The sequence below is a fragment of the Aphelocoma coerulescens genome, chromosome 1, assembly GCF_041296385.1.
Source record: "Aphelocoma coerulescens isolate FSJ_1873_10779 chromosome 1, UR_Acoe_1.0, whole genome shotgun sequence".
NCBI lineage: Eukaryota > Metazoa > Chordata > Aves > Passeriformes > Corvidae > Aphelocoma > Aphelocoma coerulescens.
Genome location: NC_091013.1, coordinates 120619670 through 120635738, shown reverse-complemented (window position 1 = coordinate 120635738; position 16069 = coordinate 120619670). Strand labels below are relative to the sequence as shown.

The 16069-nt window shown below is 57.2% G+C and overlaps 1 long non-coding RNA gene and 1 pseudogene across 1 annotated transcript; one reads left to right on the top strand and one right to left on the bottom strand.

Annotated features, from left to right (window-relative positions):
- Positions 1-548: 548 nt before the first annotated feature.
- On the bottom strand, positions 549-7727 carry LOC138117257 (thyroid hormone receptor alpha-like; annotated as a pseudogene).
- A 3601-nt stretch (positions 7728-11328) lies between these two features.
- LOC138120149 (uncharacterized) lies at positions 11329-13110 on the top strand. Its single transcript, XR_011155759.1, has 4 exons — positions 11329-11446; positions 11570-11611; positions 11712-12053; positions 12134-13110. It is a non-coding gene; the product is annotated as an uncharacterized lncRNA (long non-coding RNA).
- The last annotated feature ends 2959 nt before the right edge of the window (positions 13111-16069 follow it).

Genomic DNA, 16069 nt, shown 5'->3' with positions numbered 1-16069 from the left:
GCTGTTTCTGCTGTGGGCAAGAGGTCCCTTATCTCCTGCAGAGCTGCAGCTTGTGCTCCCCCACTACCTTGGCCAGTTATGGCTGCACAGGTCCTCCATGGCTGGATGACGAAATTACAGAGCCAAGGGTGAGCAGAGAGACCAGCATTCCATCTGACGTCTACATACATTCCCGTAATTTTCTGATACAGGACAGCCCCATCTGTCACACAGCCCAGGTTCAACGGCAGCATCGCGAGTGCTGCGCAGGCACGAGGGCACTGCAGAAAACAAACTGTGACCAAAAAAGTCAGGGCAATTACAATACATAGATGCACAGCTGGAAGAATTAATGTCAAGCAGACAATGGCATTACAGACGTCCCCTAACAATGAGGGCTTGAATCTGCTGTCTCAGTAAAACTCTCTAAATTAGGTTTGTGTGCAGCATACGGAGAGTTTCTGAAAGAAATATAAATATAGGCCATCATTCTGCAAAGCTTCACAAACCCAAACCCTTGCATTCAGGTGCCATCTCACTGACTTGGCTGCAAAATCAAGGCCATTCACGTTAAAAGCACAGACAAGAACATCTGCTCAAACTGAACTTGTAGAAAAAAGCCCCAGTCCTAGGTAAGGCAGAACACACGTGTTTTAATTTTTAAAGTCACTATGACACAGAGACTTGTTAAGAAATGCACGTGCTTTTAGATGTATAGGGCTGCTGGAAGGAAAGGCTGAAGTTTTTTTACAAATGCCTGTAGCTCATAGGTTAAGACTACCATCAGACCGATATCCTTCAACACTCCAACTTCAATACCAAAATTGTAAGAACCTCCTGCATTCCATTCCCTAGTACGGTAACAAGACAAAGTCCTCACCCACCCTGGATCGTCCAAACAATAGAATACAAGGTTGAAACGAGCCTTGTGGTTTGAGGGGCACCTTCTGCCCAAAAAGCCCAACTGTGCATCCAGATAAAAATGAACACCACAAATAGAGAGTACAAAAACCACGGAACACCGCTTCCAGCAGGCGCCCTCGTCGGTATTTAAAGGCGTGGCTCAGGCAATAGCAACAAAGCCCCGAGGCAAAAAGCCTGGGAGGTCGGGGTTGGGTTTTTTTCCATTCAAGCCACACGTGTTCCCCAGCGCCCATTACCGGGACTCGCTCCGGGCTGGCGCCGTTCCACGGTGCGAGGGGACCGGAGAAGCCACGCGACCCACGGCACCGGCGGCACTCGGTGCCCGGGGGCGGCCCCGCGCCGGGAGAGCCCCGCCCGCCCCCGGCACCTGGACAGCTCATCCTCTGCACCTGACACACTGGGGCACCGGGCTTTCCTTCCTATGGATAACAGGGGAGAACGAGGGGGGGAAAGGATGATGGACAGATGAGGGGGAGAGGGGGAAGAGAGGGGAGTCGGGTTGGGGAGCAGGGAGAAAGGAGGGCTGGGGGGATCGGGGATGCACAGGGGAGCTGGGAGAGAGGGTGGGAGGCACTGGGGAGAGGGTAGGAGGGAGGCTGGGAGAGAAAGGGAGAGTGTGGGGGAGAGAGAAAGAAACTGGGGGGGTCTCTGCTTTCCTACCCCCCCGCAGATCCATCACCTTCATCAGCAGCTTGGGCCAGAAGCGGGGAATGTTGTGTTTGCGGTAGTTGATGTAGTGCTCAAAGGCCAGCAGATACATCTCCTGGCACTTCTCAATCTTCTCGACACAGATCAGCCCCGTCAGGTCTGCGGGAATCAGGGAATCATCAGGGGATTGTGGAATCATGGAATGGTTTGGGTGGGAAGGGACCTTAAAGCTCACTCAGTTCCACCCCCCTGCCATGGCGGGGACACCTTCCACTATTCCAGGGTGCTCCAAGCCCTGTCCAACCTGGCCTTGGACACTTCCAGGGATGGAGCAGCCACAACTTCTCTGGGCAGCCTGTGCCAGGGCCTCAGCACCCTCGCAGGGAGGAATTTCTTCCCAATACCCCATCACAATCTCCCCTTTTCAGTTTAAACCTCTCCTTGTCCTGGCACTCATTGCCCATGGAAGAGTCCCTCTCCCAATCCCACACCTGCAGGGATTCTCCCTCCCACAGGGCTGAGTGTCCCATGCACCCCCTGGGTGTTGGGGTGCCCACCCCACAGACCCACGTCAGCCTGGCAGGGGGCCCCAGGGCACCAAGGGGACCTGTGCTCCTGGGTACCAGGGATTGGGGTGCCCACCTCACGCTCCTGGGACCCCTCCCAGCCTGGCACAGCTGCCTGAAGCTCTGGGAATTGGGGTGCCCACTCCAAACCCCCCCAAAATCCAGGGGGGGCACGGTTTCCCACCCAACACACCCTGAAGATGTTGTGAGGCTCTGGCATCAGGGTGCCCACCCAACACACCCCCAAGACAGTCAGGACTCTGGGCATTAGGGTGCACACCCAGTGCACTTCCACGTGCTGGGGGTTGTGGGCAAGGGGGTGCCAACACAACAATCCCCGTGCACAGCCTCTGGGCATGGGGTGCCCTCCCAATTCCCCCTGAAGCTGCTGGGGATCTCTGGCATCAGGGCGCCCACCCAACACCTCCCCAGGACAGTGAGAACTCTGGGCATTGGGGTGCCCACCCAACACCCAACCCTGATTCCTCTGGCATGGGGTACCCACCCCATTCCCCCACTACTGGTGTGCACGCACACCTGAGGACATGAGCAGCACAGCCTGGAGCAGGGCCACCTCGGTGTCATCCAGGTTGAAGGCAGAGAGGGACTTGCCACGGTGGCATTGGGGAACGTGGTGTGGCCGTGTCACCCCTGGGACCCCCACAGCAGATGGGTCATTGGGGGGGTGTGGTGTGACTGTGTCCCCCGTAATGGACAGTGGGGTTTGGGGGTGCAGTGTGACCGTGTCCCACTCTGGGACCCCCACGGTGGACAGTGGCAGGGGGTGCAGTGTGACCCTGTCCCCCCTCCCTGAGACACCCCGGGGGGTGTGATGTGACCCTGCCCCCCCTCTGGGGCCTCCATGTCACCGGGGAACACTCGTGGCAGGGCCAGTGCAGCAGCCAGAAGAGGAAGCTGCGTGACAGGGCCAGTGACAGGGCCAATGGCAGGGCCGGGGCCACCCGCGGGCACAGCTGTCCCCTTCGGTCACTGCTCACCCCTGAACCCTTTAGGGGTGACCAGCTCAAGGACGCTGGGCAATGTCCCAACCCCCCTCGACTGCCCAAGGACACCGGTGACATCCCAAACCCTGGCACTGCCACCATGTGTGTGCTGAGTGTGTGAGTGCTCAGCAGATCCTGGCTAGGGCTGGGGGCCAGGGTGGGGGACCGAGATGGTGACAGAGTCCCTCCACTGCATCCCCTCACCAGGAATTTCCGCTTCTGCTTCCAGTGGCTGCCCTGGGCATTGGTGCTGCGGTGGGCTTCTGTCACAAGGCGGATCAGCTCCCACTCCTCGGCGCTGGGGCGATGCTGCAGGGACTTGATCATCTCCTCCTTCTGCTGCCACTCCCGGTTCTCCTCGATCAGCTTCCGCTTGGCTACCCGCTTCGAGTCATCCAGCACCACTGCCGGACCCCCAGCATCAGCCAGGATCCCCCCACATCAGCCAGGACCCCCCATCCATGCATCCCACAGCTGCAGCATAGCACCCCATGGTGACCCCCCCCAGCCTCCTCCTGTGGCTGCTCTGGGCATCCCAAATTGCCCCATAGCACCAGGACCCCAACCCACCTCCCAAAAGCCCCCCACTATCATCTGGGATGCCCCCCAGTCAGCTAGGACCCCCCATTCATGCATTCTACCCCACTGCTGCATCACATACCAGCCCGGTCCTGCAGCTGCTCCGGGTACCCCAATGTGCCCCAGGGTGTCGGGACCCCAACCTGCCCCCCAGCCGAGCCCCCCCACGCCCCCCAACTCACGGTCCATGGCCATGCCCACGGAGATGCACTTCTTGAAGCAGCAGAGCTGGCACTAGTTGCGGGTGATCTTGTCGATGACACAGGAGTAGGTGGGGTGCAGGTTCTTCTGGATGGTCCGACGGAAAAATCCCTGGGGAGGGCATGGGGGAGTGACCCAGTGAGCACTGCTGAGCCCCCCTAGCCCCCTGCCCCAAGTCACCTTGCAGCCCTCACAGGCGATGCAGCGGTAGTGGTAGCTGGCGGCCTTGTCCCCGCACACCACGCACTGTTCATCTTTGTCCAGGTAACTAGGGATGTACCCTGCGGGGACCCCCAGGTCAGGGACCCCCAGGGCACCCCAGAGCAGGGACCCCCGCAGCGGGGACTCATGGGGTGCTCCATGACAGGGATTCCCATGACAGGGACCCTCAGGGCACCCCAAGTCAAGGACCCCTGGAACACCCTGTAGCAGGGACCTTCCCACACACCCCACATCAGGGATCCTCCAGGAATCCTGAGTCAGGGACCCCCTTGCATGCCTCACATCAGGGACACCCCACACACCCCATGCCAGGGACCCCCAGTAAGCCCTCCCCTCCCTGTGCCTCAGTTTCCCCTCTGTCTGCACCCACTGTCTGCCCCACCACTACCCCTGCCCTGGCACGGGAAGGGTTAACACTGGGGGTGGGGGGGGGGTGCCTGAGCCCCCCACGCCAATAAAGCCCCCATTATCCCATTATCTGGCCGGGAACCGGCAGCGGGGGGGGTCCCTGTCCCCCTGGCACACAGAGACCCACTGTCCCTGTCATTGTCCGTGGTCCCCCCGCCTGGCAGGCCAGGAACCAGCCCCCCACCAGAGTCCCCCCAGCCTCCCCACCACCGACTGTTCAGGGAAACTGAGGCACAGATTGCCCATGATGCATGGGGCGGTCCCCAGCACCCTGGGCCCCTCATGTCCCTCCCGGGAGCCCACCCTTGTGTTTTGGGGGGGCTGGAATTGGGGATCCCCGAAGGGTGAGAGGGATGGGAAAGGGACCGGATGCCTGGGTCCCCCCTGCATGGAGCACCTGTAACTCAGGGGAGTGTCCCCAGCACCCCAGGACCGCCGCACCCACCCGGGATCCCACAAACCCAGGCGTGGGCACCCCTCGAGCCCACTCTGGCGCTCTGCAGGTGCCGGATGCGGGGGTCCCTGGGTGCTCCCTCCCTCCGGGAGCGGGGCGGGTGCAGGGGATGGGCGGGAGCCGGACGCTTGGGTTCCCCCCTGGCCCCCCATCGGGTCCCGCCGGCGCCGGCTGCTCCCCGCCGGGAATGGGGCAGGGCGGGGGGCAGTGCCCGCAGGGCCCCCCTTATCGCCCACCCCAGGGCGCTGCCGCCCCAATGGCGGCACCCCGACCCACGAGGCGCCGAGGGGGATGTGGGGGACTGGGACCCCAGCAGACCCTGCAGGGATGTGGGGTGCAGGGGGGGACATGGGAGTGGGGTATCCATGGGACTCTGGGGTGCCTGGGGGACATGGGGACCTTGGGGTGTCTGCCAGGGACATGGGGTGTCCACGGGACCCTGGCGTTCCTGGGGTGCTCACAGGGGATAAGGGGTGTCCGTGGGACTCCAGGGGACCCGGTCGAGACATGAGGCGTCCGTGGGACCCTGGGGTACCTGCATGGACACAGGAATCTTGGGGTGACCATGGGGGACAAGGGATGTCCATTGACTTTGGGGGACCCAGGTCATACATGGGGTGGCCAGGGGACCCTGGCAAGGACTTGGGGCCCCCAGGGTGCCTGCCAGGGACATGGGGTGTCCGTGGCACCCTGACTTGCCTGAAGAGACTTGGGGACCCCAAGATGTCCACAAGGAACACGAAGGGTATCCAGGGGTCCCTGGTAAGGACTCGAGGCCCCTACAGTGCTCACACGGAGTGCCTGCAGAACCCGGCGAGCACATGAGGTACTCGGGGGACCCGGGGGTGCCCAGCAGGGCCATGGGGTGCCCGGGGGGGTTCGGGGGGTGCCGTGGGTCCCCGTACCTGACATGCTGCTCTTCACCAAACATTGGCTGCTCTTTCTTTTGCGCTTCCCATCCAGCCACCTACGGGAGGGGGGTGACAGGCTGAGAGGGTGCCCATGGATTCCCGCTGCACCCCCCCAAACTTCCAACAGCTCCCCCAAAACCCCCCTCGAACCCCCTTCTCTGCTGGGAAATGGGCAGCCCCCACCCGGGGGTCCCAGTGCAGCGATGTCACAGGTGGGGTCCAGCCCGGGAGTGCGGGATGGGGGGGGTAGGAGAGGGCCCTGGGGACCCCCCCCACCCAGAACACCCCTGTCGGGACCCCCCCCTCCGGGACACGACACCGCCCTGGGGGGGCTGGGACCGAGCGGGGGAAGGGAAGGGAAGGGAAGGGAAGGGAAGGGAAGGGAAGGGAAGGGAAGGGAAGGGAAGGGAAGGGAAGGGAAGGGAAGGGAAGGGAAGGAAAAGGGTGGGGGAGGGGCTCCTTCCCAGTCAAAGACAAAATGTCCTTTTGGCTGAGCGGAGAAGTGACGTCATCGGGGCTCAGCCAATGGCGGGCGGCGGGGGTCCGCGCGCGCCCGTCCCCGCGGGGGGGGCCCGGGGCCGCGGGGATCGGCACCTGCGGGGGGGGAGCCCCGGGGACCCCGCATCCCCCGGGGCCGCTCCAGCCCAAGGGGACCCCGGGCCGCCACCCCCCACCGGGGGCCCGAAATAGTCCCGGGGGGGGGTGGAGGGTGAGGGGAGGGGGCGGCTGGGAGAGGCACGAGTGGGGGGACACCATGGCGGGGCACGAGTGGGGGCATGTGGGCGTGGGGACACAGGGACACCAGGGGATGGACCTAGCCGGTGACATGTGGGGGGCAGGGGGACACGCAGGACATGGGCACGTGTGGGGATACCCAGAACGTGACATAGGGACACTTGCGGACATGTGGGGTACAGCGGGGCTGGGGGACACCTGGGGTACGGGGATGTACAGGACATGGGGACACCCAGGTTCGGAACATGAGTGGGGACACATGGGGTGGACGGGGATATGGGCACAGGGACAAAAAGGGCACCCAGGACACAGGGACACACGAGGCATGGACATATACACAACCACACAGGGACACATGGGGACACAGGGGGTACCCAGGGCACGGACACATACGTGACCACGCAGGGATGCATGAAGGCACACTGGGCACGACGACGCAAGAGACACAGTGGGCACTGGGACATGGAGACACTTGGGGACACACACGGCATTCGGACACAGAGGGCACAGCCAGGTATGGGCCACACAGGGATGTGCTGGGACACGCCAGGCGTGGTGCCACACGTGTCCGCCGCATGTCCCCGTGCTGGGGTGGGAGCTCACCGGGTGTCCTCTGGCTCCAACAGCGGGTCCAGGGTGCTGGGCTTCTGTTCCATTCACTGCAATTCCATCAAGGAGCGCTCAGCACCGACCGAGGGGGCTCCGGCGCCACGCGGGGGGCCACGGCTGGGGGGCCACGCCGCGCACCCCATGGTGCCCCTCAGTGCTCAGCACCGCGCAGCATCCCGGGCTGGATCCTGCGGGACAGGGGGGTCAGCCCAGACCAGCCGTGGGGGACACAGAGGGGACACCCAGGGAGGGGTGTGAAGCCATAAGGGACCCCCAGGAGCTGTGGCCACCGGGGAGGACTGGGTGTGAGCATGCAAGAAGGGAGGGAAGGAGGAGTATAAGGGCAGGAGAAAGAGGGGGAGCGGGGGCCTCACCTGGGCCACGCCCGGGGAGGCCGGCCCGGCCGCAACCTCCCCAGGCTCTAAGGGAGCAAATGGCGGCAGGGGGCGAATTCCGGGGCTTCAAACACCTCGGCCCCACGCACCTGAGCCGGGCCCGGGACCGCCCCAGAGCCCCGGCCCCGCCCGGCCCCGGGGCCCACCCTGCCCGGCACGGGGGCGGCTCCATCGCTCGGGGCCCCGCCCCTCTCTCCCGGGCCGGGCCCGCCCCGCGCACCGGGGCCGCTCCCGGGACCGGGGCTCCGGGTCCTGCCGGCGGCCACTGCGGGTCCCGGGCGGCGCCGCCTCTTCCCCGGCGGGATTGGGGCTGGCATCGGGACCGGGAGGAGCCGCTCCGGGACGGGCGCTGGGGCCGAGCCCGGCGCTGCCGCTCCTGCTCCGGCCGGCTCTCCGCGGGGAGCCGGGGCTGTGCCAGCGCCCGGGCAGCCCCGGGATCCCGAGCCGGGCCCGACGCGCCGGGCCGGGCTCCGCTCAGCCCTGAGCCCCTCCCGGAGCCCGCCTTGGGCCCCACGACGCGGCCCCGGGCTCTGCCGCCAGCCCCGGACGCGGCGCTGAGTCGCTGCTCCCGAGCTCTGCGTGAGGCCGGGGAGCCCGGCTTCGGGCTGTGCCTAAGGCAGGACTCGGAGCTCAGAGACACAGACTCGCCCTAGCCCGAAAAGCCCGCTTTGAGCATCAAAACACAGCCCTTGTGCTTTAATTCAGGTCCAGCAAAATGCAGCACTTCAGTTTCTCTTTGTGAGCCCAAACACACAGGACTGGCTCTCTTCCTCAAGCCCTGAAAACAGGATTTAGTCACTGTTTCGGAGTCCCAGCACTGGCCGTACCAACCTGCTCTCAGGACTCTGTAGATAGAGAAATGCTGCTAGGAAGGATTTTCTTGCTATTTTCTAAGTCTGTGAGAGACTGCACAAAATCCCAGCCCCTCCCAAGCTGCAGCTCCTCACACCAAACCTCGGGGGAATCCCTGGTGCTTCCAACACTGCTGCAACCCCACCTGGAGCTGAGCTTCCAAGGTGTCTAATCCACATGCAAGCCTGGATAGTCCAAAACCTGCAGGAAAAGAGGAGGCAAAATGAAAAGGAAAGGGGGGGAAAAAACCCAGAGTTTTGGGTTTTCCCCGCGTTTGCAACAGGATTGAAGGGCAGGATAGAGAGGTAAAGAAGTACCAAAGGCTGCAGTATTTCAGGTGATTCAGAAGGGAGAACCCATTAGTTACAATAGCATTAGTAAAGGCAAACATCTCCTATTCCCTCATTTTAAGGGGTTCAGTTGAAGCAAACTCCCCTTTTTCAGCATTTTAAGGGTTTAAATCCACACTTCTACCCATGCCCTGGCATCAAATCTCTCACAAGGGAGCGAGCCCAGTACATATATAACCTAATGCTGCCCAAGAGTCCATTACTTTTCTTGTTCTTATTCATGACACTTATGGCCCTAACTAGAAGCCCCAGCAGGAGCTACACCATTTATACTACTACTATTCTTCTCTTGCCTACTTAGTTGCCTACAGCATACTACCCAGGAATGACTAATGAACAATTACACATGTTAACAAGGAATTACCCAACTCACCTGCCTATGCTGCTGAGACAAGAAGCTTCTTCTCTTACCTGTTATCTACTCTTTTGGCAGGTGTGGCTGTAGTAAAAAAAGAAGGCACCTACAGAGCCCCTTACTCCCCTGGAATTTAAGTCAGAGCAGCCAAACAGCTACAACTCCTCCCAGTGCTTTTATCCCTGATGGTAAAATTGCCTCCTCCCTTTTCCCGGGCATTGTGGGAACGAGAGGCGGGCCTGGCCAGGGGTATATTAACCCCAGTCCTGGGTAAAAGAGGCCTATTTCCTCTGTGGGGTTAGTTGGGGTAAGGGTGTCTTCTTCTTTCTGTGAAGGGGGTCTTTTGGGTTTTCTCAGCTTTTTTTCAGCAGGTACTTTTGGTATCTGAAGTAATAGAGGCTTTGAAGACTCTGTGAAGAAGATAGCATTAAGTGCATGGTTCATGGCAACTTCCTGAAATTCCAGATTGTGTCAGGTATGATACTTCAGTTTTTTCAGCAGATTCATTTTGCTGCAAGAGGAAGCTACCCTGGGTCCAAGATGACATTGGAGATGGAGGCTTCTGATAGGTAAGCTAAGGACTGTAAGTATGAGTGGGAGTGGGAGCAGGGTCCCAGTTAGTAGCTGACTTGTTGGGATTTGGCTTGTATGCCACTCCACGGGTGCATTGATTTTGGTTTTCTTTGTCATAGCTGACTAAGATGCCAACCTGGTGATCACAGTGCCTTTGGAGAGGGCTGAGGTGGACTCCTTTTGCATCCAGTGTGGATTCACATTGTTGGTCACCTAAAAGCTAAGTTGGGGGCCAGGACCTAGAGATGGGATGATAGCAGGGTAGTGGGTTGGAAATTCCTGGGAGAGATGTAAAAATTAGTGTAGGGGAAAGGGATGCTCTCCAAGGGGCTTGTTAGGTAAGCTAAAGGGAGTAGCCCTACTTTTGATTGCAACTGTAGGGTGTGCAGCGCAGAGCAGTTCCAGTGTGTGTTGTCTCGTCCCGTGTGTGTTTTGTGTTTCTGGCATCCCTCGGATCAGATCTCTGTGCCTTTTATCCTTAAGGGGCTTATCATAAGCATTGGCCATCATCTCTAGGTTCTTGAACTTTCGTGCTTCTTGGTAGGATGCCAATGTCACTTGTTCTTTTACCAGTGGGCTTGGCCGCATCTTGGAATCACATCTTGGAAGCATTGAGTCAGATGTCTTTTGAGGCCTTGTTCCCGGCTGTACTGCCATCCATCCTTTCCAGCCGTGAGCTGTAATGTCCTGGGGCTTGTAAGATTGTCAGGAGATGGGAGCATTCTAAATGTGGCATTGTCTCTCACAGCCATCTTGATCACTGTGACTGACAGTTCTTAGAAGAGGTCACTGTTACAGTCTTTTCTTCTGCTCCTTAGAGCCTCCTTCATCCACCATTGCCACACCCTCGGTTGTCTCTTTTGGCGTCGTCTCTTCTTCTTGCCATCGTTCTTCTTGCCGAGAGCTTTTTTTATCATCCTTGTGTCCTACTGTTTGTAGTATAATGTGTTGAGTTTGTGTCTCGCCTGGAATTGCTCTGCCCTGTAGAGTAGTCCTGAGGGGGGGTAGGTGGAGAAGAAAGGAGACTTTAGAGGGAACCTTTTGCTTTGCTTAGCCACCTGAGCCATGCCTCGGACAGAGTGACTGTGGCCAGTCTGTGTGGTGTTCAGTGGAGATGTGGGAGTGGTGCAGTGGTGTCTTGCAGTTTTATAGTAGTTTGTCCTAAGGCCCACTGTTGTGGGATCCTAGGCAGTTTGCTTTGAGGAATGAGAACTTGGGAAAGGCTAAGCTTTCCCTGTCTGTCTGGGTAACTTTGACAAATAATTCTTTTGCAGATGGATAGGATGTAAACCTGATATGAACAGAGGAGGCCAGAGGAGCACAGCAACGAGGTGGGTCGGTGCCTGAAGTCCAAGCTATGGCCTGACTTTGGGCTCTACGTTTACCTCACTGTTGGGACTTTCATTTTGAAGAGGTGAAGTGCTTGAAGCAGCAGGGTATTGGCACCGGGGGGACCATGAGCTGGATGAGTATTGATTCCAGCACAGAACTGGATGTTACTGGAGTTGTTGTATTAGTGATGAAACTATAAGTAGCCTTTGATTTTTTGTGTTTTACAGGTGGTCTGCAGCATTCAAATTGCTACTCCAACATGAGAGACACCCTTCCAGACAGAGGTCACAGTCGAGCACTTTCAGGTGGAACCTGCCTCGGCAATGCAGCACTTTTGGACACTACATCGGTATGTGCCTTTCCATTTTGTTTTGCCCCTTCTCCCTTGGGAAGGTTGGTCATCATTCAGCTTTTCAGGGGTGGTGTTTCATGGTGGTTATGTTGCAGGGCTGTTCTTTGTCCTTATTTTTAGGAAGTAAACCTGGATATCAGCAGTCAAGGTCAAGTGAGTGAGGTAAGCAGTGACCAGTGGACACAACCAGTTATTGCTTGGGTGCCAAATTCTGGGGCAGCTCAAAGCATGCATTGTCTAAGCATCCATTTGTGTGTTTTAGGTGGCCCACTCGTATTATGCCTACAGGGGCTGAACCCCCTCATGGACCAGCTGATGGAGCCAGTTTATCACCCTTGAGCTGCCCCTGTGAGCCTTCCAGAACTATTACAGGACTCTGCGATGAAGCCTGTACCTTTTCTGTTTGAAGGTGCCATCTGGGCAGCCTTTGGCAATGGTTGAGGAGTTGCAGCGACTCGGGGAGGGAGGGAGGAGCGAGGGTCCACTCAAGTTTCAGCAATGCCCCATCACCTTGTCTCCTTTTAACCCAGGTATACCCTGCGCCGGCAGCCTTGGAGTGCGGCCACGGTGTATGAGCCGAGGACCGGGGCGTTCTCAGGAGACGGTGAGTAGTGGAATTGTTGGGTTTTGGCTGATGTGCTGCTGAGTTCAGGCACTGATGTTTGGTTTTCTTTCTTGTAGTAGACTAAGAGAGAACAGCTCACTGAGGGCAGGAACTCCCCAGAGGACGAGGCGGCCTTCTTTTGCACCTGATGAGGATTTGCATCCCTGGATATCCGAGAGCTAAGTCGAGGGCTACACCTCAGGGAGGGGGATGAGAGTGGTGTGCTGGGTCAGGACTTGGTGGGAGGGATTTTTGAATTAGCTTTGGAGATGGGGATGTCCACGAGAGGGCCCCTTAGGCCGTGTAAAGGGAAAGTCTCACTTTTGATCACAATGCTGAGGTGTACAGGGCAGAGCAGTCCCGGTGCGTGTTGTGTCACTTGTCTATTGTGTGTTCTGTGTCTTTTGGGCATCGTGTCACATGTCTTCTGCCTTACCCCTTTGAGGGGCTTATCAGAAATGCTGGGCATCATCCTTAGCGTCTCCTTTGCATTCCTTGGCCCGACGCTGGTACTCTTGAACCTTTGACTTGCAAGCTTGGACATGCATCGGAATCGCATCTCTCTTTAGCAATATCGAGTCAGACACCTTTTACAGTCTTGTTCTGAGCTGTATTGACAGCTGTGCACCACAACGATCCATTATAACAGATTAGGACTTGTGAGAATGCGAGGATAGGTGGAGGATTCCAACCGTATGGTTCTCGGGCATCCATCTTTGCGGTTCTTGGCATAAGTCCTTCTGTTAGGGTCTTTTTCTGCCGGAGTTCTTTGAGCCTCATCGGCCTCATCTAGGTCATCTCATTGGTAATTCTTCTTGCTGAGAGTTTCCTCTCCTTGTTGCATCCCCTTGTTTGTCATCTCCTGTGTCACAGGTGTCTGTGTGTTTGGGCCGGGGCTGCTTTGCCCTGCTACATGGTCTGGGTGTAGGTGTAATAGGATAAGTCCTAGGGACTTGACATTTGTAATGTAGGGATTAGTTGGACTCAAGATGGTATTTCTAGATTGACACAAGATGTCTGGAGCTGGTAAGTTCTCATGCAGTACTTTGACTTTTGTCGTAACCCTCTTTCAGCTGCAGAGGGATTGAACCTGTGACAGAGTGCCCCATACCAGGTGAGGTGGTTCCCACAGGAAGGTCAGTCACCGTTTGTCTTTGCAGGGCAAGTGTAAATGGTGACCGTGTTACAGCTTTGTTCTTCATCTTTATTTGTAGGAAGTAATGCTGAATAGCAGTGGTCAAGGTCGATGGAGCGAGGTGAGCGGTGACTGGTGGACAGAATGAGTTGTTACTGCTTGGGTATCAGTTTCTGGTGCAGCTCTAAGCATCCGTTTTTGTTTGTGCATTTTAGGTGGTCCACTGGGAAGGTGTCCTGGCCCTGGGGATGCTGGAGGCCAGGTGCGTGCAAGCTTAAGGTATGGGTGTGGGTGTGGTGTACTTCAGTTGGAGCGGGGAGGCTGTGGTTTCAGTCTCTCAGCATGTTTTTCTGCTTTGCTTCTCTGCAGGTGCTGCTGCTGCTGCCCTAGGCATGCCAAGGGACAGAGGCGAGCAGGTGAGTTGGCATTTAGGTGGGGCGACTGATAGGTGAGAGGTACGTGGCAGCATGTGAAGCGTGTCCCTTTTTGCTTTGCAGGCATCGTCCGGGCCACCTCCGGAGTCGGATGAAGATTTGAGGTGAGCCTGGGCCAGCGGTGCAGAGGGAGCCCGCGCATTATTCTTCTGGAGGGCGATAGTCACAGTTTGTTTTGTTGTCTTAGGTACCACAAGTAGGTGCAGAGCCTAAGTTTGGAAACGGCCGGTAAGCGATGAGCCTCGGCAGTTATGAGGGAGAGGGGCGTTGTGCAAGGGGTCACTTCTGGGACGTGTCATCACAGTCTGAATTTTGTCATTGTTCTGTCTTTTGCAGCCGCCGAAGTGGACTGTGGGCCATGTATTGACGTCCACGGTGCTGAAGCAATGTTTTCTGTCGAGGATGGATTTCGTCTGCTGGTCTTCAGAGAGCTAAGTGTGGGGACTGTTGGTTGGGAGAAGGCAAACACCTTTGGAATCACAGGAGGCAATTTGAAGTTAGCTGAGAGGAGAGGGCTGTATTGGGCCGGGCCCCTTGGAGGTTAAGGGAGTTTTTCTTCAGCATCACTCGAGCCTTTGCCGGGCCGGGCAGTTCCAACCCATCTCCATGTTCTCGTGAGCTTCGCATCACTGGATTTTGAGTCTTGATGTCATTGTCCGTCTTTTCACCCGAGGAGCCTGCCTTCGGGTCTGGCATGATTGCCATGGTCTAAATTTTGCCTACTCTTCAGTGTAGCCACACTCTTGAGCATAACACGTGGGCATCTTGCATCTTGGCCATTTGTCGGTCGGTCATGTTTTGTGATGTCACTTCAGCCTTTGGCGGCAGAATCCTTCTCTAGGGAACCCTTTGTATCACCTGGCAGTCGTTGCCTCCTTCTCTAGGCCTGCTGCACTTCTTGAGCATCCTCTTACCAGCTTTGGCACTAACTTCTCATAGGGAGTTTACATTTCACTGTCACATACTACTGCCGTAGAGCCTTCTTTCCTTCGGCATCGTGGGCCTCTGGCTCATCTTGCACTAGGAATCTTGGGCCCATCAGGTGAAACTGCTGGGCAGTTTCAATTTGTGTCTATGTGATGTGGTTTGTGTCCGTTGTCTTCAGTGTCACAGGGCTTTGTGATGTCTCAGTTCTTTACAGGCATCGTTCTGGGCCATATCGGCAGCGGGAGTACTTGCATACTTTTCTGGATTGGGCTTATTCTGGCATCTTTATGGTTTTGCTTTTTGAGACCAGAAGTACACAAGATGTTCCTATCCGTCTTCCTTCTCAGTTTTGGTAGTATCTTTTTTCATGTGCCATTCCCTTGGACTTCTATATGCAGTGTACTAGACCCTCCTCACTGCAGTAGTTCCATAGCTTCCGTCGTCTCAAAGCATCCTGGTCTCAAGAATTTATCTTCTGAAGCGTTCTCTCAAGTCTTCGTGTCATCTTTGCTTATATTTGATGCACTGTGTGTCCATGTGCCACTTATGCTTGGAGCTGCCCTGCCCTGGCACATTCAGTCGTGGCTCATTTGAACAGTTTTAAAACTCTCCTCTCTTGTCTGTGGGCTTTTGGGTAGAAAGCTTATGGGCCTGGTGTGGGGATAACTCCTAGCTGTCAGCTACTTGTAGACTGCCTCATGCTGTCTTGCAGGTCCCCGAGGCAGATTTTGATCCCTATGGTCACTGATGTTACCAATTTTCCCAGGGTCTACTGTTCCACATCAAGGAGAAGCAGACGGAAGATGCTTTAACATCTTCTTTGGGGGGGGTGTTTCTAGTAAGGGCTGCAGTCAGAGTGTAAGCTGAAGAAGGGGTGTCTGAGAGTGTGTCTGTCTGTGTGTGTGTTGACTGGCTCTAACCTTATGTGTGTGGTGTTTTTTGCCTTTCAGGTTCTTCAGTTCATTTTAAAATTTTGAATACAAAAAGCCCAGCCGGTCCTGCCCATGCTGTGGGGTTAGTCAGAGGGACACAGGGTTCCTCTTCTCCTCTCTGCTGGGATGAACTGCCTAGGGAATACCATTTCTGACAGCCCAGTCCTACTTGTGTCTTTTGGAAAAGGGCAGAGGTGAAGAGGTAACTGCCAGAGTTCCTTGGGGATGATGGAGTTGTGGTGTTTGGCTGTGCCCGGAGGGGCAGGTTGGGCATTATTTGTGTGTCTGAGGACTGGTTTGGGTGTTGGGGAGCCCAGGGAGCTGAGCTCTCAGTGCATTCCCAGCTCTCCCAGGGGTGGGAGCTGGTGCAGGGCTGGGTGACAGCCTCTGGTTGGGCTCGGGGCAGGCACTGGCCCCGGCACAGACACGGGGTGGTTTGGGGACGCTTGGGGAGCAATGGGAGGAAAATGAGGGATGGTGCTGGGCAGAGCGATCAGCCTGTGCTCGTGTCAGTGCAGCTGTGCAGGGCACTGGGATCTGGGTAAAACTCCAGCTCTCCTGGTGTTCAGGGATGCAAGGTCTGAGGGA